Source organism: Monodelphis domestica, chromosome 3 (assembly GCF_027887165.1).
Source record: "Monodelphis domestica isolate mMonDom1 chromosome 3, mMonDom1.pri, whole genome shotgun sequence".
In the NCBI taxonomy this organism is placed as follows: Eukaryota; Metazoa; Chordata; class Mammalia; order Didelphimorphia; family Didelphidae; genus Monodelphis; species Monodelphis domestica.
This window is the reverse complement of record NC_077229.1, coordinates 185,636,471-185,664,438: the sequence shown is the minus strand read 5'-3', so window position 1 is coordinate 185,664,438 and position 27,968 is coordinate 185,636,471. Positions and strand designations below refer to the sequence as shown.

Genomic DNA, 27,968 nt, shown 5'->3' with positions numbered 1-27,968 from the left:
AACACAGATCTTGCTGAATCACAGTCCTGCAATGTATCCATTGTGCGACATATCTGCTCAAATTTGCTACAGCATAATATCTAAAGACATAACTATTTTTCTTTTATTAGTCCAACAAAAATGATTAAATGTTTTATTAGAAAAGAGTTTGGTGAAAGTGATTAAAGTCATGTACATATATACTCACTCATAATAAACAAAATCCAAGTCTGGCACATCCCATGTTCCTATTTCATCATCTACCCTGACTTTTATCTGGCTACTGGAATTCCATAACTCTAAAAGAGAAAGTGAGCCCAAAGATTTTGCCCTACCTCACTTAAATCAAATTTATGAAAGAGTCCGAAGACATCACCCAAATCAAAAGTGATATCATTTAGGTTCTCATTGAGAATGAAGGTCAACAACCATCATATTTCATCTTCCATTTTGGATATCTCAATCAAATGAACTGTTAGTCATTTAACAGAATCATAAGAGATGAATTGACTGCATGATCCATTAATATGTACATAATGTCAAGAGACCTAGAGTAAGTCTAGGGGGCCAACTGAGGAGAATTTATTTGAGGAAAAGAGTCTCCCCAGGATGACAGCCTGCGGATGTTGTGAAATCTTCCCTATTGAAAGAACACAAGTAAATGAGAACACAAATCCATTGCAGGATCATAGTTATGTTCATTTCAGATTTGTAGCCATTATATAATTAATTATTTTGATGATACTTCTACCATTCAATATCCTGCATCTATTGAAATTCTAGTATCACCAGCATAATTTCCCAGTAGTTCCCATGATCCTTCATAAATATTTATCTTGAGCCCTGACTTCCCTTCCAAATTCTAATCCATGCAAAGATAACATGATTTTCAATTGCATTTAGAGGAGTATCATTGTTTTCTTTCCTGGTCTAATCAAATATGGAGCAAAAAGTATTGTGAGAAGGAAGAACTCAAGATGAAGACAAGTAAACCAGTAGTCTCTCCCCTCCCTTTATATATATTGATAGATACATAGATGTATATTTATATACATATTTATACATATGTATATATAATAATATGTCTAGCTATCCATGTAGTGCATTAATATTATATATATATATAATTTATTATTTAATACTAATTTAGTATCTGGATATTTTATATATATATATAAAAAATTTATAAAAAAATAAAATTTATATATATATATATAAAATTAAATATATATATTTAATTTTCCTGCCCATTGTTGGTCCAGATGTGGTATACATCCATCCATATGTGTCTATTTATATATAGATCTTGATATGGATATAAAATGTAATAAAATAAAATATAAAACAGGGTAACTGAGTTCAAATCTGGCCTCAGATACCTATCAGCTTCATGACCCAGGGCAAGTCATTTAACCCTCTTTGCTTTAGTTTCTTCACTTGTAAAATCAGTTGAAGAAGGAAATGGCAAACCATTCTAGTATCTTAGCTAAGAATACTCCATATTCGGGTTATGATGAGTCAGATATTACTGAAAATGAATGAACAATATATAAGAACATATACATCTATATATTTATATGTTTTTATACACACATATATATGCATTTACTTGCAAACATATACGCACATATATCTATTCCTAATAATGAGAACTACACAAAAGTAGAATTGATTATTTCATAGGTTAATGAGTTCCCTGTTACTAACAGTCTTCAAACACCTCAGTATCTCTGTCCAGAAAACTCTCCAAAGGAGTTAGGTAGGGTCAAACATGGTTGAAACCACTAAACAACAACAAAATACCTTAAGACTTCCAACTGTTTATAAAAACAGCTCATTGAATAAGGTTTTCCCCAGAGTAACTCAAGAGTAGATGTGAACACAGAGAAAGCTTCATTCACAGGTAAATAGATAGCCCCAAGGCAAATGCCTAAGAAACAAAGGCATTATTCACTCTCCTATCTATCAATAACATCACTTCTACAATATGGTACCCAAATTAAAAACCTTAGTTTAGTAACAGATAGTAGCTTTACTTCTGTGTGGTATCTACAGGCATCTACAGAGGAGGAGAAAGACTGGTACTCTCATCATGTCTTTTTACAATAATTTCTGCCTTCCTATCTCACAGATGAAATGTTTTGCCTTCTTGGTTGTTTTATTAATGCTACTTTCATATTTTTAATGTAATAATAGGTTGATGTCTCTAGTTTACATAAAAATCTACAGTACCTCCCTTATTAACTCTTGAGTAATGTTCCTCTAATGGGAAATTTTCAACTTGGGATATATATAAAACAAACTAGACCTAAGACAAATGGCTTTGAATATCCTTAAGTGGGGCAGGGCAGGAGGAGTGAGGTGCCAACTGGTCCCCTTCCTTTGTTTGGTGGGATGAAGATGGGTAACTCCTACTGCAATAGATTGATAGAATCCTGTGTTATGTCTCCCATGTTGTCCATCCTTAGTTTCTCTTTTCAGTGTAGTCTTAATCCATAAAATAAAGAAAATTAAATCCTGAAGAAGAGAGATGGCCCTAAGTTGAGACAAATATACATACATACATACATACATATATATATATATAAATACATATATAAAGGTCTAGAATATAGATCTCATAATTTCAAATACAAAGATCCTTCCATATAACTGCACTGCTGTCTCATTTAATATCTAGTTTATTTACTTTATTATTTTTTATTTTATTTTCTTTCCAAAATGATGTTCTCATTCATTATAATTATGAAATTATACAATTTCCATATTAGTTATGTTATGAATTAAAAAAAAAACAAGAAAAGAAAATATCTTTCATTTTAAAGTCAAAATTCATCAGTTCTTTGTCTGGAGGTGGATAGTATTTTTCATCATAGAACTACTATACATTATTTTATTGATTAGCACAGCTATGTAGCTTATAATTTGCTTTGATCATAATATTGCCATTACTTTATACAATGTCTCCTAGTTCTGCATGTTTCACTTTGTATTAGCTCATATATGTTGTCCTAGGTTCTTTTTTTTTCCTTGAAAGCATCCACTATATCATTTCTTACTATTCCTTTTATATATCACCACTTTTTATTCATTTTCCATTTGATAGTTATCCTTTTATTTTGCAGTTCTTTGCCACCACATAAAAAGAGTTGCATTGAATATTTTTTATATTACAGTCCTTTTCTTTTTTCTTTTATATCTTTGGGGTACAGTCACAGTGGGGGTATTGCTGGGTCAAAAAGTATGTACAGTGTTATAGCCCTGTGGACATAGCTCCAAATTGTTCTTGAAAATGGTTAAAACATTTCACAATTCTACCCATAGCACATTAGTGTACCTAATTTCCCATAACTTTCCCAGCATTTGTTACTTTCTTTTTCTGCCATAATGGTCAAGCTAAAAAGTGTAAGGTCGTGCCTTGAAGTTATTTTACTTTGCATTCATCTAATTATTTTGTTTAAAGCATTCATTCAAATACTATTGATGGTTTTGATTTATTTTTTCTGAAAATTTCCTATTCATATTCTTTGACTATATATGAATTGAAGAATAGCTATTATTTTTAATAAATTTGTATCAGTTCCCTAAATATTTGGAAAGGAGATTTTCATCAGAGAAATTGTTATAAAAGATTAAAATTCTTTTAGAAAGAATAGTAATGGATTTGTAAGACTATTTTTTTTCCTTTCCCTCCCTACCCTGAGTTTTAGGAGTAGTTAATTTAAATTACATTATTTCAGAATTTTATTTATTTATTTATTTTTAGCACTAATTTTTAAAAATCAGTTTCTGATATCTCCTGATTTACCACCTATAAAGTAAAAATGTAAATATATATAAATTAAACATATGAAATTCAGTAAAACCTATGTCCATATTAGTTATTTTGAAAAAAAATCAAGAAAAATAAAGTAAAAAATATATGCTTCAATTAGGATTCAGATTCACATCAGTTCTTTCTTTGAAGGGGGATGAAATTTTTCATGAAAGCACTTCAGAATTGTTTTTAGTCATTTCATTGATTAGATTATTCACAGTTGATGTATAAGGTGCTGACCAGTAGCCCTTATAAGAAAGGAAAGATAGAAGGTTGACCCTTGGGGGAAGGGCTGAAGCTAAGGGGATGGCTAAGAAATGAGCCGGACACGAAGCAGTTTTACCAAGTAGCGAGCTACATAGGTCAAGCCCCAGCTACCTAACTTCGCAAGGACCTGAAACAGTTAGGTAACCTTAAATCAACAACACGGGAGTTAGGAATGAGTATTGAGATCAACTGAGAGAAAAGTCACTGATCCCTTAGAGCCAGTGCTCGAAGCACGGACCACTCGGGCTAGAGGATAGGAGATTAGGAAGGAAAGGTGTTTCAGAGAGATAGAGGAAATTCCATGCGAAAGCTGTTCTTGACCAGAGGCCAAGCTCCAGGAAGGTGAGGGACAGGTGAAGAAGATAATAAGGGCTATCTCTCTGTGAGCTGCTCCTATTTATTGCCATTGAGATGCAAAGGTATGTAATACATATTAATGAAGACACAGTGGATTGCCATTGGTTCAGTTGTAAAATTACAACAAAGCAAAGGCATGGATTGTCTCAGCCAGGTGAGCACAAAGAAACCTGAGTTCGCGCCTAAACCTTAGGGATGTTGGGATCAAAGGTCAGTGCCTTTCTTGCCATGTGCAGGACTGAGTATACGCTCTCCTAAGACAATTCTTATTTATCTATCTTGTGCATACAGATTAATTATGTACCTTGTGCATACACAGGTGTGGACTGTTACAGTTGATAATTGTATAACATTGTTCCTGTGTATAATATTCTCCTAGTTTCGCTTACTTCATTTTGCTTCAGTTCATATAAAGCTTCTTAGGACTTTTCTGAAACCATTCTGCTTGTCACTTCTTATGGCATAATAGAATTCCATCACAATTATATACTATGACTTGTTTAGTTATTTAACAATTGGTGAAAATCCTCTCAATTTCCAATTCTTTGTCACTACAAAAAAAGCTGCTATAAGTATTTTTGTGCACATGGGTCCTTTTTTCTTTTTACTTTTATATTTTTAGGATATAGATCTAGTAATGGTATTTTTGAGTAGAAAAGGTTTACATAGATTTGTTTATAGCCCTTTGGGCCTAAATCCAAATTACTCTTCAGAATTATTGGATAGGTTCACAGATCCACTAGTAGTGCTTTGTATAGTATTGGCCTTTCTTTTTTCTTTTTTAATGAAATTTTCTTTTTTTTAAATTGCATGTAGAAATAATTTCTTAGAAACATATTTATCTTTTATTCTTAAGAATTTTCATGAATTATTTTTAATTCTTTTTTAAAAAATCTGAGTCACAAATTCTATTCTTTCCTTATACCTCTACTCCACTCATTGAGAAGATATGCTTATGATATATGATATTATATGATATAAATCATACATATTAAATGATGGGAAACATTTCTATATTAGCCATATTGTAAAAAAAAAAAAGAAAAAATAGTATGCTTCAAAGTACACAAAGTTTTTCAATTCTTTCTCTGGAGGTGGATAGCATTTTTTTTTATCATGACTCCTTCAGAATTTCTTGAACCATTTTACTGATCAAAGTAAAGTCTTTCAAATTTGATTAACATTATAATATTATTGTTATAATATTTATAAAACAATATGATCTACATCTGGTTCTGATCACTTCACTTTGCATAAGTTAACATGTCTTCTTGGGTTTATTTATTTTACTTTGTCACTAAACATTTATTAAGTACCTAATATGTACCAGAATCTTTTTTTTTTCTTGTTTACACCTGGTTTATTCTTTGATTTAATTAATTAAGTTAATGCAGAGTCCAGGTAAGCTGCATTCTACATAAGTGAGGAAACAGAGTCCAGGAAAAACAAGGAGGCTTTCTTTTTACCCCCAAAGGACACATAGTGGCACTCAAGCCTAGAGTTTAGTTCATTTGGCTCTCATTCAGTACTCTGCATAGTATGCTATTAGGTTAGGCCACCCAACAATAATCTTTCCTGACCCAGGAAAAAGATGGATAGTTAGATGTTTATGTTGATGACATTGATATTGATGTTGATGATGATGTTTTGATGATGATATCGATAACGTGGATGTTGTGGATGATGTTGTTGAGGATGCTATTGGTGTTGATGATGATGGTGATGATATTAATGATGTTGTGGATGATATTGATGTTGATCATGTTGAAGTGGTTGATGACATTAGTGTTGTTATTGTTGATGTTGATGACGTTGATGTTGTTGATGATGCTATTGTTGATGATGGTGTTGATGTTGAATATGTTGTTAATGATGTTGGTGATATTGATGTTGTTGATGTTGATGATAAAGATGATGATATTGATGGTGGTGATGATGATGATAATGACTGAATTTGGAATTGGAGATTTTCCTCCCTAATCTTTCTGACCCTTCCCACTGCAATGATTAAAATTTTCTTGGAGACTGTAGGCAATTTCTTTCACTCTTCCATTGTACTGGGCTTCTCATCCCCTCTCCCCATGCACTTCTTTATGAAATATAAAGTTATCCCATTTTTCTTTTCCCAATTATCCTAGTATTATCCTCTCTTTTTTACCCTTGTTTATACATATATATGTATATATCTACACATATATGTGACATTTCATTCTATACAGTTTGTAACTGTTCTCTCTAAGTATACTTCTTCTAGCTACCTTGACGATTATAAAAATTTTAAAGAATTGCCAATATCATCTTTTGTTATAGGAATACAAATCATTTGAACTTATTGGGTCCCTTAAAAACATTTTTCCCCTTTCTTAATTACCTTTTGATGATTTTCTTGTGTTCTGTTTGGACATAAAATTTTTTGTTTAACTCGGATTTTTTTCTTTATGAATGCTTGGAAGTCTTTTATTTTATTAAATGGCCATACTTTCCCCTGAAAGAATATAGTAAATTGTGCTGGGTAGTGTGGTAGAGGCATGGAGAGAGAGAGAGAGGACTTGTAAGCCAAGATGCAAGAAAACATCTGGGGACCTAACCTGCCTGTCAATCAAGAGGAAGGTTCCAAGTGGAATGTTCCCAGGAGTGGCAGTTTGGGTTTCTGGACACAGAGAGAAGAAGCAAAAAGCAGGGTTTTGATTTGGTCTCTGTCTCTCTGATTCTGGGCAGTTAAACCTGGCTGAAAGACCCTTGTTGGGCTGACTTGGTTTTGGGGTTCTCTGAACAAGGGGAAACCTCTGTTCTCTCTGAGATTTGACTGATCAAGAGTTGGAGGAAAGCCAGGCTGAAAAAGAGACATTGAACTTTGTTTCTCTCTGGTGTTAAGCTGAGAGACCTTGCTGATTTTGTGAAGAAGAAGAAAGAAGATTTAAAAGCTGTTGTCCTCCATCTCTCTAATTGTCTTAGACTCACAGTTTGTGACTGGACTACTTCTCAAACCCTTAAATTCTTTCTCATTGTAGTTTAGGGGCATCCTCATCCCTCTAACCTCAGTTTCCCATCCTATTATCCCAATAAACCCCTTCACTTGAAAAAGGAAAAGAGTATCTTTATAGTTCATTCAGGGGGGAGGGAAGAAGCCAAAGGCTTCAAGAAGAATTGGGAGGAGAGAGTGGCAGGAAGAAGAGGGTTGGAGAAAGGAGGGAGTGAAAGGGAGGAGGAGATTAGAAAGATAAACTGATCCATCAGCCATCAGTAGGGATCAGTAAGAAAATCCCAGAGCATTTCCCCAAAGCATCCTGTGTACCAGCATCCCTGTGTGGCAGCATCCCTGTACTAGCATCCCTCAGCATTTATCATTCCTACCTCTATTACAAATAAGCAGTCTCAGGTCCCTGTAGCAGCTCTCTCTAGTCAAAGCTAGAGGACAGAAGTCATTGCAAGAAGAAGCAGTTTCCCCTCAGTTTACTTTCTCTATTTCAATAGTTGATTCATGGCTGTAGACCCTGTTCCCTTGCTTTCTGGAATATCATTCCATACCTTCTGGTCCTTCACTGTGAATGTAGTCAGGTCCTGTGTTATCCTAAAATTTGTTCCATGATATCTGCATGATTTCTTCTTAGCAGTTTGTAGTATCTTTTCCTTGGTCTGGTAGTTCTTGAATTTGGCTATAACATTCCTGGGTGTTGTCAAATGGGGATTAAATGCAGGAGGTGATCTGTGGATTCTTTTAATCTCTACTTTTCCCTCTTTTTCAAGAATGTTGGGGCAATTTTCTTGGATAATTTTCTGTAGAATGATGTCCAGCCTTTTTCTTTTGTCATGATCTTCCTATAGTCTGATAATTCTTATATTGTCTCTCCTTGATCTATTTTCCAGACCTATAGCTTTGTTAATGAGGTATTTCATATTTTTCTGAAATTTTTCATTCTCTTGATTTTGTTTTATAGATTCTTGTTGCCTTGTAAAGTTATTTGCTTTTAGTTGTTGGATTCTAGTGAATTTCATCCTTGATTTTTGGTCATCCTCCTTCTGTTCTGATTTTCTTTGGAGATAACCTTTCATCTTCTTTGATCCATCTTTCATATCCTTGGCCTCATTTTCAAGCTGGTTAATTTTGGCTTTCAAGACACTATTTTCTGTTTCCAGATAACTTATTTTGCTTTTTAAGTTCTTCTCCCAATATTCCTCAGCCTCTCTTAAGTTTTTTTTTAATTGTGTTTTGAGTTCTTCCAAAGCCTGAGTCCAATTCGCTGGAGTTTCTGTTTGTGTTTTTGCTTGGTCCTCCTATGTTCCATTTGCTATTTGATCATTACCTAGTTAGAAGCTGTTTCTTTTTCTTTTTCTATTGTTTATTCATATTTTTTTCCTTCTTTGCCCTCTGTAATTGACTGTAATCTTGATCCTCTAATTATTTGCTGGATCTGTGGGTTTGGGCTTTTATGTCCTGAAGGGGCTTATCCTTTGCTTTGATGATTGACTAGAGTAGGCTGATTGAGTATTAATGGGCCCTGAGGTCAGATCTTCCCCAATTGGCAGCAGAATCTGAAGGTGTAGGTGAGGGTATGGAGGCTGAGGGACCTAGGCTTCCCACTTCTTATCTGCCCTGTTGATCGACTAGATTAAACCAGGGTGGAGCTGATCTGTGAATCTGGATGTGCCCTGAGGACAAAACCTGGAGAAGTAAAGGCCCAAGATGGAGAATAGTGGCTGGGACTAGGTTGCCATCCCCTCAGTGCCTCTCCTCCAGTTGCCTCCCTGTCAGCTGTGCCTAAAACACGGAAACCTGGCACAACTGTGGCAGCAAGGTACGCCCTCTGGGCTAGAGCCCTTGCCCCAAGATTTCAGTGACCACAGAGACTCTAATCTTAGTCGCATTGATTTTGTTTGTACAGAAATGTTTTAATTTAATGTAATCAAAGTTATCCACTTCATTTTTAATAATATTCTGGGTTCTTTTGGTTATAAATTTGACCATTATTTTTCTAGAGCAGGAGTACTTAGCCTAGAGTCAACGAACTTTTAATATTCACTTACTTTTAATATTTTGGTAAAATGTATTTCAACATAATTTGTTTTTAGCAATGCTATGCATTTTATGTAATGCTTTTAAAATAATTTTTCCAAGAATAGGCTTTACCATACTGCCAACAAAGTCCATCATTCACATATACACAAACATATACATAAATTCTCTTCATTTTCATATTTTCATTGTGCTGTGTTAAAGGCTGGGGAAATTGTAGTAATGTGGTTAGTGCTGGGCACCTTGGTTTAAGAAACTAATTAATAAGCTAGAAAATATCCAAAGGCCAATTAGAATGAGGAAGAGTCATGAGTTAATCATTTTAGGATCTGATGAAGAAAGAGGGGGTGAATTTTTTTGAAAAAGAAAAGCCTCATCAGGGATATGAGATATGAGAGTTGTTCTTGGACAGTTGCTTTGTAGAAGAGTATTGGACTAGATTGGACTGATTCTTCTTGCACTAATTGGGAGAACTAGGAACCAGTGGAATTTGAAAAGAGGAACAGTTGGGCTTCTCAGTAAAAAAATAATTCTATCATTTATAGCTGACATAACCAGTTCAAACTTGAACTGTCTTGCCTTAAAAATTAATAATTCCTGCACTTTGGAGATATTCATAGAAAGGTTGGATGATAATTTATCTGGTATATGTACATTTTTGTTCTAGAGGCAGTTATGTGGTATAGTGAACAAATCAGTAGGCCCTTAGACAAGAAGACATGGGTTTAAATAAATCAAGCCTCAGATACTCATTAGCTGTCTTACTCTGGTCAAGTCATTAACCCTTCTTTTTCAGTTTCCTCAATTATAAAATGTGCAAAATAATAGTCTCTATCTTGCAGGGTCATTTTGAAGATCAACTCAGGTAACAGTTGTTATGTGCTTGACACAGTACCTGACACATAGTAGGTGTTTAATAAATGTTTGTTTTCTTTCATGAGTTATAATAGATACTCACTGAAGTCCCTTCCAATTCTTCATTTTTGTGATTCTGTTTTCCTGTCATAAACTGTCTTGTAGATTCTGTGCTGTATGTGTGAATTATCTGTATGCCCCTGAGCCAAACCTTTCTATCCTCTGCTTCATGGCACATTTAAGTCAGGGTAGTGCATCTCTGAACCCAGTTTCTTCTAATACAAAGCTTGCTTTCTTCCACTTGATCTCTATGCTTCTGCACCTCATATCAGACAAGAACAGATGAAAAAATAAATGAACAACATGATACTTTAAATAATTGAGAACATGGGGTTCCAATAATACACATTACATAACACACATGAATATACATGTAATAAACATGATACATTATTTTTAGAGGACTAATAACTAAAATAGAATATGGCTGGCATAGGCCTCTTCATTTTGCCATTGCTAACCAAACCATATGACTTGCTTAAAAGTATTCAAATCAATATTGAAATGGAAATGAAATTTACTTCTTTTACCAGAGGATATTCTGTAATCAAAAATTCTTATTATGTTCAAGTGAGTAATTTTACTATAAATTCTCTAGCAATACCCTCTATCATTACTGACATCTGTGCCAAAGGCTCAGCAAATGGGCCCATAATCCACAATCTCATTGTAACAGTCACCATTTTAGAGTCAGATTCATTTCAAAAAAATATCCCAGAGATAGCATTATGACTCTTGAAATTTCAACATATGATTATCTTAACTTTCTGCTGAAAATGAGGAGTATTAAAGTGATATTAATGAGGCAGCTTATTAATTTTGTGATTTATATTGTGCCATCATCTCATGGCTTCCAAATCTTTCCATTCAGAACACTCTAGAGACTAACAAAAACAATGCAGGGAGACATAATTTAGGGAATTAGGAAGATTAAAAAGTAGCATTTTTTATTAGTCAACATGTATAATCTTTCTCCCTTTCTCTACCAATTCTTTTAAAATATTTCCAATAATCATAACACTTTAATATACCCTATACATTAAACTTGAATTATGATAAAGAAACGAGACAAAATGCAGGTGGAAGTACTGATTTTTTATACAAAGAAGAAAGGGTTTACCCTGAATTCTAGCAAAGAGAAATCTCTTATAGCTTTAGTGCTCTGTCATCATACTGAATTATGGCTTGTGAAAACAATCATCTTTAAGCAAAGAGAGATATAGAAGTACCTATTCAATAATCAGAAATTTAAAGTATACTGAGGGAAGTTTTTATGTAAAGTGTAAGGCAGTCTGATAGAATATTACCATTAGATTGGAGTTATAAAACCTAATTTCTAATCTGGGATCTCATATTTAACAACTGTGACCTTGAGCAAATTGCTGAGCCTTAGCTTCTAATCTGTAAAGTGGGTATCATAGTCCTTGGACTACTTAGTTCACAGAGTTGTGAAAATAACAACAATAGCTCATAATTATATAACACTTTGAAGTTGGAAAAGTGTTTGACATATGATAACTCACTGGATCTTCCCAATAATCCTGTGAGGGAGGTGCTCTTAGTAACCCCATTTAAAAAATGAGGAAACTGAGACACAGGGAGGTTAAATAAAATGCTCAGAGCTCAGACCTGATTTCATGTCCAATATTCGACCAACTCTGGCATCTACCGTTATGTGAAAAAAGAATATGGTAAATCTTAAAACATTATAGAAGTATGAACAATTAAGAAGTATATGTTTTATGATATTCTATTTTTTTTGAAAATTTGCACTATTCCCCAAAAGAGCTTTTAAAAAAAAAATTCCCAAGAGCTTATTTTCCTTCTAACATCACACTTAATCATATACAATCTGTTATAATCATTTGCCTACCTTGCTAGTGTAGAGATTTTCTTAAATGAGATAATAAATTCTTTGACCCATTGTACCTAAAATTATTATACACACAATAGGTATTCAATAAACATCTGTAGAGTTGAAAGGGTTTCATAACAGTCAAGTTATTAAAGTGTAATTCAAACACCACATTTTATTCACTGGGTATTTGAAATAAAATTTATACTGCAATTTTGTATTCAATCCAAAATGAAAAATTTGCTTTTGCTTTTTTTGCCTAAATTGGGTTATATGAAGTATTTTAATTTTCTATAACATGTGTATTCATTTTAAACAGCACATTTTAAACAGCACATCTACTTCAGTAAGTCCACTTGTAAGATTCTGTAATGCATCCTAGAAATGCCAAATGCATTCATTAGAAACAGCTGTGGCAAATGCCATCCCCAAAGAAGGATCTCAGCTTAAATAAAACTGAAGAGAGTGGCAACTCCTTGGGGTCAGACGGGACTGTACAGAAGTTTGTAGTTCTACAAAGAAAACCTGTCCAGCTCAACTTAAGAGGGTTCAATCCAAAAAAGATTTTTCTAGTGTCAGCCATTTGGAAGCTTTGGAGGCTTACAAAGACAAGATGAAAAAAAAATAATTCTTGCCCTTAAGAACCTATAGTTCCCTGGAGTAGAAGAGCAAATACACAGATGAATAAATTCAAAATAACGCCAAAAGAGAATTAACATTCATTTCAGGTAGCAATTTTTTAGTGTGTGTGTGTGTGTGCAACCTTTATAAGTCTGCTGAAGCCTACAGACCCCTTTTCAGAATAATGGTTTAAAGTGTGTAAAATAAGATTCAAAAATTAGAATGGACATTATATTTTAATGAAGTTATTCAAATATTTAAAAAGTCCATGGACTCCAGGTTAATAATTCCTTATTCAAGAGATACCACCCTCTGGCATTGGAATGAGGCTTAAAAATGAAAGATTCTAAAGGGAAGAAATGGGGGGCATAAAGGTGATAGTATGAGCAAAAATGTAGTGATAAGAGATGCTTTGAATAGCATGTAAGCTACTTTCTCCTGAATGTTTGGTACATGAAAAAGTAGTCATATGAAATAAATTTATAAAGGTAAGCTGTAGATGTTCTAAATGTTAAGCTGAGACATTTGAATTTAATCCTAGAAACAATAATGGGCCATTAAAGTTTTTTGAGAGTAATTTAGGAAGATGGATTGGATATGAAACAAAGTGAAGAAAAATTAGAGGCTATTTCAATAGCCCAGGTGAAAAGTGACACAAGTCTGAAGTGAGGAGGAGTGGGTAACATCAACAGAATGGGTGAGAGAGGGTGAAGACCAGACACTATAATGATGAGACTTAGCAACTGCTCAAAAATTAACAATATGGATTTTAAAATTTTCTGGATAAACATGGTGGCAATCTAGAGGCAGGACTCTTCCTCTTCTCACCACCTACCAATACAGAGTACCACAAAAGTAAAAAAATCCAGGGACTCTACAGTAGGATGCAGCATTGAAGGTACATGGGATTTGGGCATTTCCACAACATAAGGGGGGTGAAAATGCTTCCACCAAAATATAAGCTTATCCACCCTCCTTTATCCCAACTATAGAGCCAGAGTCAGAGCCAGTGTGTACTAGAATTAGTGAGTGAGTGAGGGGCACCTCTGGAGTGAGTGAGGGGCACCTCTGGGTCCTTGGCAGCTGACTGAGACCACTGAGGACCTACCCCTGAGAGCAGCTAGATATGAGGACCCAGAAGGCTGAAGAGTGTAGACTGTGGGAGCCCACAGGGAGATAGAATGAAGAAGGGCAGCAAACAGCAGAAGCTGCAGAGACTTGATAGGTGCACTCATGCAAAATCCTTGCTCCTTAGCTCCATACACAGAGAGCCTGCCCTCCTCACTCAGATTTACTGGAAAGGAAAGGAAAAAACAACCATAGTGATGACAAATGGTGCCCAGGAACAAATTTCCAACACTAAGAAAAACAAGAAAACCAAAGAAAGAAAATGCTATTGGATGAATAGATTGGTATAAACATTTACATTTTTTTCTAATAAACAACAACAGAAAAAAGAAGAAACCCATTACTAAATGGAAGGATGGCTCACGTCTACATCTAAGTCTACATCAGTAGATTTAGCATTATCATTTTCCTCTAGGCATATCTTTCATTCCTTCTTCCAGTCTCAGTGATATGGATTTGTAAAAAGACCACCAGAAAGTTAATTGCACCTTAATAATAGACAACTGTTGCAAAGGATAATGATACAGAGAAATTAAAACTTTTCATAGTAAATTGACATGTACTTTGATATGTGGTAATTTCTCAGTGTAAAAGTATTAATAGGTAAGAATGACAAGAAATAGATTGGGAAATATGGGTCGGAAAAAAAAGGAATAAGATAAAAAACTTGTGTACTACAATTAATCTTAATATCATCTATCAAGGAAATATTTTTTGAGAAAGAATTATAATGTACTTTCCCGGAAATCATCAAGTAACATTGCATGTGTATATGTATGTATACACACATGCATATTCAAATAAATGAATATTCATACACATATTATATTTAATATAATGCTATTAAATGATATAATACTATACTTTTGGCCCAGCCTAAACAGAAGGGGTATTTAAGCCCTATTCCCTTCTCTCCCTTTTTCTCTCTCTCTATCTCTAATTCCTTTCTTACTCCTATTGTAATTAAACTCCAAAAAAGGCTGACGGCTGACTTGAGTTTTTCATTTAGGAATTACATAGCTGATTCCTTGGCGACTTTAAATTAATATATATCAGTCTTTTAAAGTGATTCCCTTGTTACATTGTGGCTGACCACACGGGAGTCTAAAGAATCCTCTCAATAAAACTTTTGAAATTCCTTGCCTTTTTACTATACCGTCTCACCACTTAGTCCTTTTTTTTTTTAACAAAAAACTTGGCTTAAAGACACAGCTGCTAGAACACGTGAGTATAAAAAACTTTTTCTCTTTTCTCCTTAAGTTAAATTGGAATCAGCAGTTTTTTCTTTTTCTTCCCTTTAATCTTAAGGGACAGCTGGGTAGCTCAGCGGATTGAGAGCCAGGCCTAGAGACAGAAGGTCCTGGGTTCAAATCGGACCTCAGATACTTCCCAGCTGTGTGACTCTGATAGACAGAAAACAGCTGTTTTAAATCTCAGCAACAGGACTCTAAAGTCCTGGCTGGAAGAGTTGTTTCTAAATATCCTTTCCCTTAAGGAACAACTTCCTGCATTAGAAAAAAAAAACCCTGTGGAAAGTTTGTTGCTTTGCCCTGCTCCCCACGTGTTTTGTGAAATTACAAAATATATATATAAAAATGAGTACTACATTCTTTGACAATTATATGGCAGCTGAAGAAGTAGGGGCATTGAGGAATGAAGGATACCTCCAAATTTTTATATTAATAGGTACTGTCATTTTTGTACTCCTCAATACTATATTTAGAGATGAAAAAATAAAAAATATTGAGGATAAAATAAAACAAAATGAGGATAAAATAGAAAATGTTGAGGATAAAATAGAAAAAAATGAGGATAAAATAGAAAATATTGAGGATAAAATAGAAAATATTGAGGATAAAATAGAAAAAATTGAGGATACAATAGAAAAAATTGAGGATAAAATAGGAAATATTGAGGATAAAATAGGAAATATTGAGAATAAAATAGGAAATATTGAGGATAAAATGGGAAATATGGAAGATAAAATAGGAAAAATTGAGGATAAAATGCAAGCCCAATTAGAAGATCTAAAAAGTTTCTTACAACATAATATCAGGTAACATAATGTAACGTAATGTAATGTAACATAAAATAATATAACATAATATAGTATAATGTAATTAATATAATCTTAATTAAGTAAAAGAAAGATCATTCTATAATGTGTATCTCATTCATGTCAGTATTATTATTTGAAAGTTAATTCAGCAAAGATAACATTTTTTGCCAATTCTCTCTAATCATCTCCTATTTTACACTTTCATCACTGTTGATATTGCTATCACTTTTTTAGCCTATTAAAATTCCTTGTGTTAAAAACTCAGTTCTTTCTTTTTACAGATTAAACATTCAGTCACCAAATCCTGACACATCTGGTACTGTGCTATATACTGAAGACACACAAAAAAATAGAAAAAAGAAAGGCATTGATATAAGGGACATTGCACTTGGGCACATGTGTGTGCATGTGTTCATATACACACACAGTAAGTACAAGATTATTTCAAGGAGCATCATCATAATGCAGGGTTCAGAAAAATGTGGAACTAGTGATCCTACTGTACAGGATTTCCTCATTTAGACTGCCACAAATTTTGATTGTTATCCATCCTGGAAGAGGATCAAATGACAACACTATGTTAGAGTCAATTGCAATTTCTCTGTCTGTGACTAATAACACTAGTAAGTTTTCAGGACTATACCACAGATTGGGCATAAATAGCCCATAGGGACATTTGGGATGGAGATGTCTCTAACTTTGTACATCTCCTGTTTCTTTTAAGCTAGTGCATTTGCGTTTTGCTCATAGAGCACAGTGCCTTCTTTGATACAGGTACACCATGCTAGACAGTTCTATGCCATTGTCTCTTTCCCATGTTTCACAATTAAAAACCAAAGTTTTTTCAGAGAGACCTTTAGAGGGTTTTTGCATCACTTCTTCTGACCTCCACCAGAGTACTTGCTTATGTGACTTCACAGTAAATAGTCTTTTAGTCAAGCACCCTTTTAGCATTTGAACAAAGTGAATAGTTCATTGGAGTTGTGCTCTCTATAGAGTTTGAAGGCTTGGTAATTCAGCTTGATAAGGGACCTCAAGGTTGAGTACCTAATCCTTCCAGCTGATCTTCAGAATATTCCTAACTGGAAGGGAAACAATTCCATTTCCTGGTATGCTAGTTATATTGTCCAGATTTCATAAACATACAACAAAGCAGTTGATGCAATGGCTCTGTGGACCTTCAGTTTGTGAGGCAGCCACAGTGCCTCTCTTCTTCCACAATATGTGCAACAGCCTCATCATCTAGATGTGTCCTAGACAGAACACTTCCAAGGTAAATGAACTATATAGATAGCATTCAAAATTTCTCCATTTGCTGAAACCAATGGTTCCATGTATGTATGGTATGGTGCCAGCTGGTGGTGAGCATCTGTTTTCTTGGGGTTAATGTTCAGGCCAAAATTAGCACAAGCAGCAGAAAATCAATCCATATTCCTTTGCAGCTCAGTCTCAGAGGCTCCCTACTTGGTTTTCTGACTCTATGTCTCTGTCTCTGTGTCTCTCTATCTCTGTCTGCCTGCCTGTCTGATTCTCTATATATACATATAGATATACATATATAGACACACTCTTGGAGAGTATTGCTAGATTTTTTGGCAAGTGTTTTATAACTATTATTTTTATACCATTTTAATAAAAGTCTTTGATAAATTGAATCCTCCTATATATTAAAATATTTATTTGTTACATTAAAATGTCTAGTTAACCCCTTCCTCCTCTTTCCCCACATTAGAGAAGGCATCATTTAACAAAAAGATTATATATATATATATGTATATATATATATATATATAATATATGTATGTCTTGCTTAATTTTATTTACCATTTTTTTCTGGAGGCTCATGAACTTCTTTGTTGGAACTATAGAAAACTGTAGAATTACTCCTACAATCTAAGGAAGCAACTGATCTGCATATCTAACCTGACTATGCCAATATGAGGTGGGGAAATGGGTCAAGAGTAAATGTTACACTAAAAGTGAAGTTAAGATGCAACTCTGTAGGAGAGAGTCTTTGAAAGACAGAGAAGAGATGAAATGTCATATGTACTTTTTTTTTAGTTCCATTCAAATAATGCCTAAGAAGTTCTGTATATTTTCTTAAAAATCAAATAAAAACCAATGCTCTGGGGGCTATCTTTATATGACCTTGGTTTGGGGGTTAAAATTTCCCTTGTGGAAATTCTGACCCACTACATTACAAACTAATGAATGAGTTTGCCAGCTAAAATTGACTAAACTCTTAATATAGTTTTCAACACTTGACTTTTAAAATTAGATCATCATGTCTTGGATAAGAACATAGTCACATGGATAGAAAACTGGCAGCAAGGCTGTAAACAAAAGATAAGGATAAAGGGCAATGCCTCCAGGAACAGGAAGGTGTCTAGCACAATTCCTAAGAGATTAGTATTTGGTCTATTCTTGTTAACATCTTTATTAATGATCTGGGAGAGGGGGCTCACAGTTTGTTAATGCAGTCTGCAGATGATACTGGAGTGGGAAGTGTTGCAAACATCAGTAACAGGGTAGAAACAACATCCATGGATTTGAAGTGAAAATAAATATAGGCAAAAAATAACAGTAATAAAATAAAAAGGGAAAGAGAAATGAGAAAAATAATTCTAATCTTTCCAAAGAGAAGAGGACAAGGGGAAAATAAAAGCATAATTGAAAGTGTCTTGGGAATGATTGTATTGCAAACATGTGAATGGTTAAGATTGTTATGAAATAATTCATCTTTTTATCTTTCTTCTTCATAAGGTTCCATTCTATGGGACAGTGATACTAGTATGTATACTTTCAGGATTTTTTCCATACTCTTCTGTTCTCTTGAAATTCAATGAAGTATACCCTAGAAAGAAATAGAAGACGGGTTCAAAAGTAGCTTCTGACAATAGTAGCTGCTGTCCTTGGTAAACAAGATATAGATTTCTAATCTGTAAAATGGAGATAATGATATCTATTTTACTGATTTTAGAGAGGTGTTATGAAAACAAAAGTTAAAACTATATAGGAAAGAACTTTAGAAATAGTTAAGTTCACAACAGAAATAGTATGTAAATTCCTTGAGAACAGGGATTGTTTCATTTTTATCTTTGTATCCTCATTGCCTAGTTCATGGTACATAGAGAGTATTTTTAAAATACTTGCTGAATGTGTGATATTGTACAAATACATGAATGTTCTGACTATAAGATAGTCTTTGGGAATAGTCTCTGAGTTACCTTCCCCATCTTCCTAAAAGGACCTGGTATTCATAAGAGAAGGCAAGATCAGGGCTTAAAAGAAATACTTTCAACTAAAATCTAATAAGCTAAATCTTAGATGTGATAAATATTTAGGTTTTTATCATTAAGCCTTGGATTGAGGCAGCTGAGGCAGCCTTAGGTGAGCTTTGTTTACATACCTCCTCCCTCTTTACCCCCATAAATCTGTTTGCCATTTTGAGCTCACCTAATATGATGGCTCAAGAAGATTTGACTCTTGTTACAATCTTTATTGATATCTAGGATTTAAAATCAACCAAAACATGACAAAATGGAAAATTTCATTATACTTAATACCTGGTTTTGCCCTCAAAAGGCCAAATTCATCATGGAATTTACTGTACTTGGAGGTGAATATAAAAAGGAAGGTACCGACAATCCATTCATAATCATCTCCTCCATGTGGTTTTTTTAAAAAAGTAATTTATTAGGCAATATTTTCCCTCTGCAGGAAATCATTAGATTTTGCTTCTCTTGAACATAGTCTTATTGTTTTCCCCAACATTTTAACCATCATAAGACAGATTTGATTTAATAATTATGGAATTGATTTTTCCTCACAGTGAAATAGAACACTTTTGTGATGAATGGAATTACTTAATATTCTCCCACCTGCTTCTTGTCTGTCTTATGTTTTTTAGTCTGGCAGCTGTGATATGTATGGGGACAGTATGACTCACTCAGAACTTATTACCTGAAGTCTGAGATTAAGTTGTTAAGCAAAATTTTCCCACAAAATCAGTGCCACTGTTTTCATATTGATGACTTGAATAATTTTATAATTAACATTGACAATGAGAAATTAAGTATATAAAGGAAATGTTCAGTTAATCTGATATTTCATGTGTTCAATTTTTCCTTCCAGAAATTCCAGGATTAATTTAGTCAGAACTTAGTTATTCTTGATAACAGAATTATAATCCTTCCTTGGAAGGAAAAATTCTAAATTTATTTGGTTTTATAAAGACTCTGTAGTCTTATCTCATACAAATGTTAAGGTCTTCAAACCAATTTAAATTATTTCAAATTGTGATATGAATACTTCTACTTTAAAAATTACTAAATAAAGGAAATTTTAAACATGATTTTATTGGGAAATACAACTGTATTTGATGTCAGGGGATTCTAGGTTCAAATTCAACTTAACTTTTATAACCTTGGTTGAGTTATTTAACTTCCTTTGGGCCTCAGTTTTCTCTTCTATAAGATGAAATGATTGAAGCAAAATACCTCAAAGTTACTTTTTAGATTAAAATATATGATTCAATGATTAAATGAATGGGAATTTTTCTTTACATCATTTAATCCTAGAATGGGAAATCATCTTAGGGAATATCTAGTCTCACCTGAACCAAGAATTCATCTACAATGTGATGAACAAATCTTCTAAATCTTTTCACTTGAAGACATCATGTAATAAACAACTTTATACCTTCCCTAATTAATCCATTCCATTTCTGAACAGCTTCATTTAAAAATTTTCCTTCTTATATTGTTTGAATTTTCCCAGATCTGTGCTCTGAGTCTCTGCAGAAGAATTCTAATTCCTCTCTCTAAACAACTCTTTAAAAATATTGATTAGATTATTCCCCTCCTACATGCCCTATTTTTTTTTTCTTTTTTCAAGGGCAAATATCTATTTTTTGGCATGGACCTCTTCCTCCACTTAGAAATTCTTGAAGAAAATAGTCATATAGAAGGTATAAGTGAGATGTATCTTCTTTCAAAATATGACAAATGTGGATTACATGTATTCTATGATAATATAAATACAATTTATATCATCCCCCATCTTTGGGGGTGGAAGGGAGGAAGAGAATTTGAATTATAAAATGTCTGAAAATAGTTATTAATTCCCCAAAAGACAAATGGTCAAGGAACGTGAATAGGCAGTTTTCACATGATGAAATAAAAACTATCAATAAGTAAGTGAAAAAGTATTCTAAATTTGTCCTGATTAGAGAAAGGCAAATTAAAACAACTCTGAGGTACCACCTTATACCTAGCAGACTCGCCAATATAGAAGCAAAAGAAAGTGATAAATGTTGGAGGGGACGTGGCAAAATTGGGACTCTAATACACTGCTGGTGGAGGTGTGAATTGTTCCAACCATTCTGGAGGACAATTTGGAACTATGCCCAAAGGCCTTTAAAAGAATGCCTGCCCTTTGATCCAGCCATATCACTGTTGGGTTTGTACTTCAAAGAGACAATAAAGAAAAAGACTTGTACAAAAATATTTATAGCTGCACTCTTTGTGGTGGCAAAAAATTGGAAGATGAGGGGGTATCCATTGACTGAATAAATTGTGGTATCTGATGGTAGTGGAATACTATTATGCTGAAAGGAATGATGAACTGGAGGAATTTGATGTGAACTGGAATGACCTCCAGGAACTGATGCAGAGTGAAAGGAGTAGAACCAGAACTATATACTGTGGCACAATTGAATGTAATAGACTTTTCTACTAGCAGTAATACAATGACCCAGGACAATCTCAAGGGGCTATATCCACTTCTAGAGAAAGAACTATTGGAACAGAAATGAAGAAGAAAAACATATGATTAATCCTATAGCTCAATATGGATATGATTAGGGGTTTCTGATGTTAAAAGATTACTCTCCTGCAAATATGAATAACATGGAAATAGGTTTTGAACAATGATACATGTATAATCCAGTGTAATTGCTTGTCAACTCTGGGAAGGGGGAGGAAATAGAAGTAAGGAAATCATGAATTATGTAACCATGGAAAATATTCTAAATAAAAAAGGGAAAATGAAATAGCACTAAAAACAATTATTAAAAATTGTATCTACATGTTAAAAAAAGAGAACAATTACATCTCCTGCTTAGAATGTTAAAAGAGATCAAATTAAAAGAAAAATAACCTATGTGTACAAAAATAGTCTAGCATTTCTTTTTGTGTTAGCAAAGAACTGGAAACTGTTGAGAGTATGCCTGTTAACTGGGGAATGACTGAACAAATAGTAGCATATGATTGTGATGGGATAATATTGTGCTATAAGAAATTATGAGCAAAATGGTTTCAGAAAAACCTGAAAAAAACTTATATTAATTGAAGCAGTGAAGTGAGCAGAACCAGGAGAGCATTGTAGATAACAGCAATATTGTATGATGATCAATTGTGAAAGACTTAGCTACCCTGATTGACACTGAACCAAAACAATTCCAAATAATAACTAATGAAAAATTCTATCTACCTCCAGAGTGATAACTGATAAACTTTGAATGCAGATTGAAGGCAGAGCCAAAATCGTGGTGTAATAGTAGGAGCTTTCTGAATTTCCTTCTAACTGATCATTACAAAGTATCTCAAAAGGACAGAAATAAAAATTAGGCTAGTAAAGGGGCTCTTACACTGGATACAGAGTAAAAGGTAGGCAGTGAGAAGGGAATCCCACAGTATAAGGGGGAGAAATGGCACTAATCAAGCAAAAGCTGGCCACTCATCCCTCATACAACCTACTGTTCCAGTTAAAGTGAGGGCCAGGCCAATCTCCAAATTCTCAGGGTCTAGCTGAAAGCACCACAGATGGAATGTGCCAGGCTTTGGCAGTGAGACTTAAGGCTAAAAAACAGAGTTTGGGCAGAAATGCTGCTGGCCACAGCCAAAGTAACAGGGGGTAGGAAGATAATCTCAGGACAAAAATGCTTTAAAGTGTGCTAAACAACACAACATCTACTCTCATTTGGATTTCTAACAGGGAAAGGAAGATAGTACCAAGTCAAAGCCCTGAGAGACAGAAGCTAAGAAAGTGGTGACCACCAACATGCAGGAATCTCAGTCCTCTAGTGGTAAAAAGAATAAGCAACAACAACACCAAAAAAAAAAAACCAAACAAACAAAAAGAACAACAACAATAACAACAAAAATTATTGGAATTACTGGAAAATTTCTATAGAGAAAAAGAGAAAAATATAGAAGCAACAGCAGAAAGTGAGCAAACTTTCAAAAAAATGAAGATTGGTCACAAGCTCTGGGGGAACTAAAAAAAGAGTTCAAGAACCAAGTAAGAAAATGAAAAGAAAAGTGGGGAAAGGAAATGAAAGTAATACAAAAATAAATGCAGATTGAAACATATTATGGTGGTTAAAGAGTAGATCCACAGGAGGTGATAGTTTTGTAAGAATAAGGGAAATACACAGTAGAGCAAGAGAGAAAAGAGAAAACTGAATATTTAAATCAGTATGTATTAAGTAACAATCTACTTGTGTGATGGTAATTGCCCTAAGCTATGGGGCTTTACTGCAAAAAGCAGTCCTTACTCTCAAGGACCTCAAAGTTATAATGGAGAAGATAACCTGCAAACACACACACAAACACACACACACACACACACACACACACACACACACACACACATATATATATATATGCATATATATATATTTATATTTATGTTGGTATATAGGTATATACACAACTATTATGTACATATAGAATAGAGATAATTGGTAGAGAAAAGACTGCAATGAAGGGGAATTAGGAGAGACTTCTTGTGTTTGGTTGGATTTTAGCTAGGATTTGAAAAAAAAGCAAAGTAAGCTAAGTGGTGGTGAAGATTAGGTATAGAATTCCAAGCTTAAGATATAGTCAGTGAAAATTTTTAGAGTAGGGAGATGGCATTTCTTTTGAGAGGATCAGTAAAGTAGATCATTGTCACTGGATTACAGAGTATGTGGAGGGGAATATGTATTAAGCCTAATAAGGTAGAAGTGGATCAGATGATGAAGAACTTTAACAGTAAAACTGGATTTTATATTTGTATTTGATCCTGTAGATGAAAAGAAGTCTCTAGAGTTTACCAGTTAGGGAGTGACATGATCTACTTAGACTAAATGGAAAGTTAGTAGCTAAAAAAAGAATAAAGGACAAATTCAGATGTGATTAGAGAGGGGAAAAAGTTATTTATAAATAACTGATTAGATTCTAAATGATGCTTGTGATTCCAAATAATATGAATCATAAATTATCATAATCTTTTTCCTTTTTTCTTTTTTCCTTTTTCTGAAAATAATAAAGATCAAATCCTTGGTGGTAATAGGAAAAGGTGAAATGAAGATTCAGAAGGAAGCTTGTTGAAGACAGAAGAAGCTTGTTGAAGGGAAGTTATTAGAAGAACAGAGAACATGTAAGTTGACAGACCTGAATCCTCTTTGTCCATCAGATTAATAGATTTAGCTTTAGAAGGGAACTTAGAGACTATTTAGACTTACATCTTCATTTTATAGATGTAAGAACCAAGGCCAGGAGAGGGAATTTGACATACAAGATCAGGTCATAATGGTAGTAAGAGATAGAGTCAAGATTTGAACAAAGATCCCTTGAGTCCAAAGCCTATAATTTTCCTACTCATATTGCCATTAATTCTATTTCAGAATTTGGGGAAACTCATTTGCATTTGTGGGGATACTCTAAATGTATTTAATTTAGGGATTATATCTTCTGTCCGATTTTCCCTAGATAGAATTTTTAGGGCCTGGGAAATATCTCCATAGCAACTGCTATAACCAGAGAATCAAGTCATATCTTTGAGTAGCATAGCTTTTAGGAGAAAAGTAATTTTCAGGCTCAGAGGAGCTCAGAAATTGCCAAATGTCTTGATATGGCTTGTAACCATAGCTTAACTATCAAATCGAAGTCACAGCATTCATTTATAATGCTATGAGTGGCAATCAATAGTTGTCTCTTAGATATTTATTTTTGGTTACTCACATTTCTTTGGATCTTTACATGCTTTTTTTAAACATTTATTTAAAAGTCAAACTACCAGAAAGCTTGATTCAAGCTGTCATTTGTCAAAAGTAATACTTGAAAGGTGAAGAAAAGTAATGCAATAAATTGTTCTATTGGTAATGTTTTCCTGATAATAATGCTCACATTCAACCTAGTAATTATAATTACTAGGTTAAGAAGTAGTAAAGTGGAATGGGAAACAGGATTTGTCTTACAGTCAGGAAAGAACTGGGTTTAAGTATTTCTAATATATTAACAATTCTTTATTGACAATTCTAACTATTGACCATTGACAAGTAACTTAAATTTTCAGTCACCATGTAGCACTGGCTATATGTTATAAAAGTGTTATCTACATACATTAGTGGTGATAGTGTTGAGACTATAAGTCAAAATCATAGGTCCTGATAAAATTACAGAATCTAACAAAAAGCAAGCAATAAAAAAAGGGAAGGGAAGGGGAAAAGGAAATGGAAGGGAAAAGGAAATAGTAGGGAAGTAAAGGGAAGAGAAGGGAGAGAGGACAGGAGAGGGAAAGAAGGGAAGGAGATGGAGAGAAGGAAAGAAGGGGAGTGGAAGATATAGGGTGGAAGAAAAGGCAAGGAAAGGGAGGGGGAAGGAAGGAAAGCAAAGGGTGTGAAAGGAAAGGAAGGGAAAGAGGGTAAGAGAAGGGAAAGGAAAGAGGAGAAAAGAAATAGTAAAAAAAGAAAAGGAAGGAACAAAAGGAAAAGAGAAAAAATAATAGGTTATAAACTCCTCAAAATTGTGGCTGATATTATTACATTCATTGTATTCTCAGTACCTGTCATGGTACCTTGAAAACAGAAGGTATTTAGTAAAGGTTATTTGAATTTAATTTAGCAGATGGCCTTGGTTACTCTAGAGCTTTGATGGCAAAACATTTAGAGACCAAGTGCCCAAATTGCAACCCTCATGCCACATGTGAGCCTCCCATCTTATCACAGAGAGGAGAGGGAGGAAGTGCTCCCATTGGGCTGCTAGGCAGAGGGGTGGGTAATGCGAGAAATATCTTCAAGTGTATGTGGAGAGGGAGAGGGAAGCAGCCCCTTCCAGAGTACTCCAACACACTCTGGCACTTGTGCCATAAGTTTGCCAATATGGCTTTAGGGGGAGTTCGATTTTAAAGCTGTGTGACCCAAATGTTACATGTTTGCTCTTCTCCTAGCATGGAAGATGAAAAGGGAGATAAATTTATGTGCATCTAGAAGAAAACTACTAAGATATAAAGGGGTCTGGAACACCTCTGTCCTATGTGAACTGATTTATGGATTCTAGAGTGTTAATCTGAAGGAAAAAAGACATAAGGAGGATATAATAGAAGTGGTCAACAATGTGAAGAGCTGACACATGAAAGAATAAGACTTGTTATTTATGTGAACTCAGTATTCCATTTACCACCTTTGCTTCTTTGCTCAAGCTGTCCCTCATTTCTAGAATGTACTCTATCCTCATCTCTAAATCTTAACTTTCATCAAGGTGCAGTTCAGGTGCCAGTTCCTAATTGGAAGCCATTCCTGATCTATCTAATCATTAATGTTTGATCTTCAAGATTATGTGTGTGTGTATATATATATATATATATATATATATATATATATATATAGTCTCACATTTGTGTATGTTAAAGATATATGTACATACACTGATACGTATAAATATATACATGTATCTATGTATGTATATATAATTTGCTCATATACTTTATTTCTATCTATTGCAAACTCCTTAAGAGCAGAGACTACTGTTCATTTCTGTCTTGTATATAATAAGAGCATCTTGTAAATAATAGGCACTTTAGCAATGCTTGTTAGATTGAATGAAATATATTTGCTCCCTAAGAACAGAATTAGCAATAATACTTAGAAGTGGCATAAACATAGATTTAGGAGTAGTACAAAGAAAACAAAAGGCCTCATAATCATAGAGCAATTCCATTGAATTTTAAAAATACAAACTCTTTAGAATGTTCTTGGCACTGGGTTAGTGAGCTGCAGTAGATAGTGTAGTATATTGGAAAAAGCAGCAAACTTGGAGTCAAGAAGATTTGAACTCAATTCTATACCATATATTTACTGTGCAGCTCTAAGTAAATCATTTAAACTCTTTCAATATGATTGTCCTCATCTGTAAAATGAGGATGATAATAGTTCCTACTTCACAAGATTGTAATAAGTCTCAGAAGATATAAAACAAGTGAAGTGTTTTGTAAATCTTAAAGTTCTATATAAATGTTCACTATTTTTAATAATATTATATGAAGTAGTTAGAATTTAACTCTGAATCCCTAAATTTAAATTAGAGGAGAAAATTAAAACTCTGTATGTGTGTTAGGGATTTTTTCATCTTGGGGCTTGGTGCTATGATATTTGTATTATTGCATAACGGACTTCTTTTTATCTGTTTAAAAACTCCACAAAATAGCAAAGAAATGAGCCAAATGAAGCCAAGGCCCTCATATCCATTGACCCTGGGCTAAAATTGAGAGGAGTCTGACTAAATCTCCAACCTCTAATATAAGAAAAGAATTGACCTGAGGGAAGTCAGGTAAGGCCTGAGTGAAATTCAGTTCAATCCCTTCCAGACAGTTATATTTCTTAGTGCCACTCACAGTGATATTCTTAAAATTGTCCTAAAAAAATAGCTATTCTATCAAGGATGTATGTCTTGTAGATAGATAGATAGATAGATAGATAGATAGATAGATAGATAGATAGATAGATAGATAGATGGATAGATGGATAGATAGATAGATAGATAGATAGATAGATAGATAGATAGATAGATAGATGGATAGATGGATAGATGGATAGATATATAGATCTATTGAGAGAGAGACAGACAGAGACAGAGACAGAGAGAGAGACAGAGCCAAAGCCAGAAAGACAGTGACAGAGAGGCAGAGAGAT

General features: G+C 34.0%; 1 long non-coding RNA gene across 1 annotated transcript; it reads left to right on the top strand.

The window, feature by feature from the left end:
- The first annotated feature begins 22,163 nt into the window (after positions 1-22,163).
- On the top strand, positions 22,164-26,626 carry LOC107651861 (uncharacterized). Its single transcript, XR_001629062.2, has 3 exons — positions 22,164-23,314; positions 24,328-24,436; positions 26,228-26,626. It is a non-coding gene; the product is annotated as an uncharacterized LOC107651861 (long non-coding RNA).
- Positions 26,627-27,968: the final 1,342 nt, after the last annotated feature.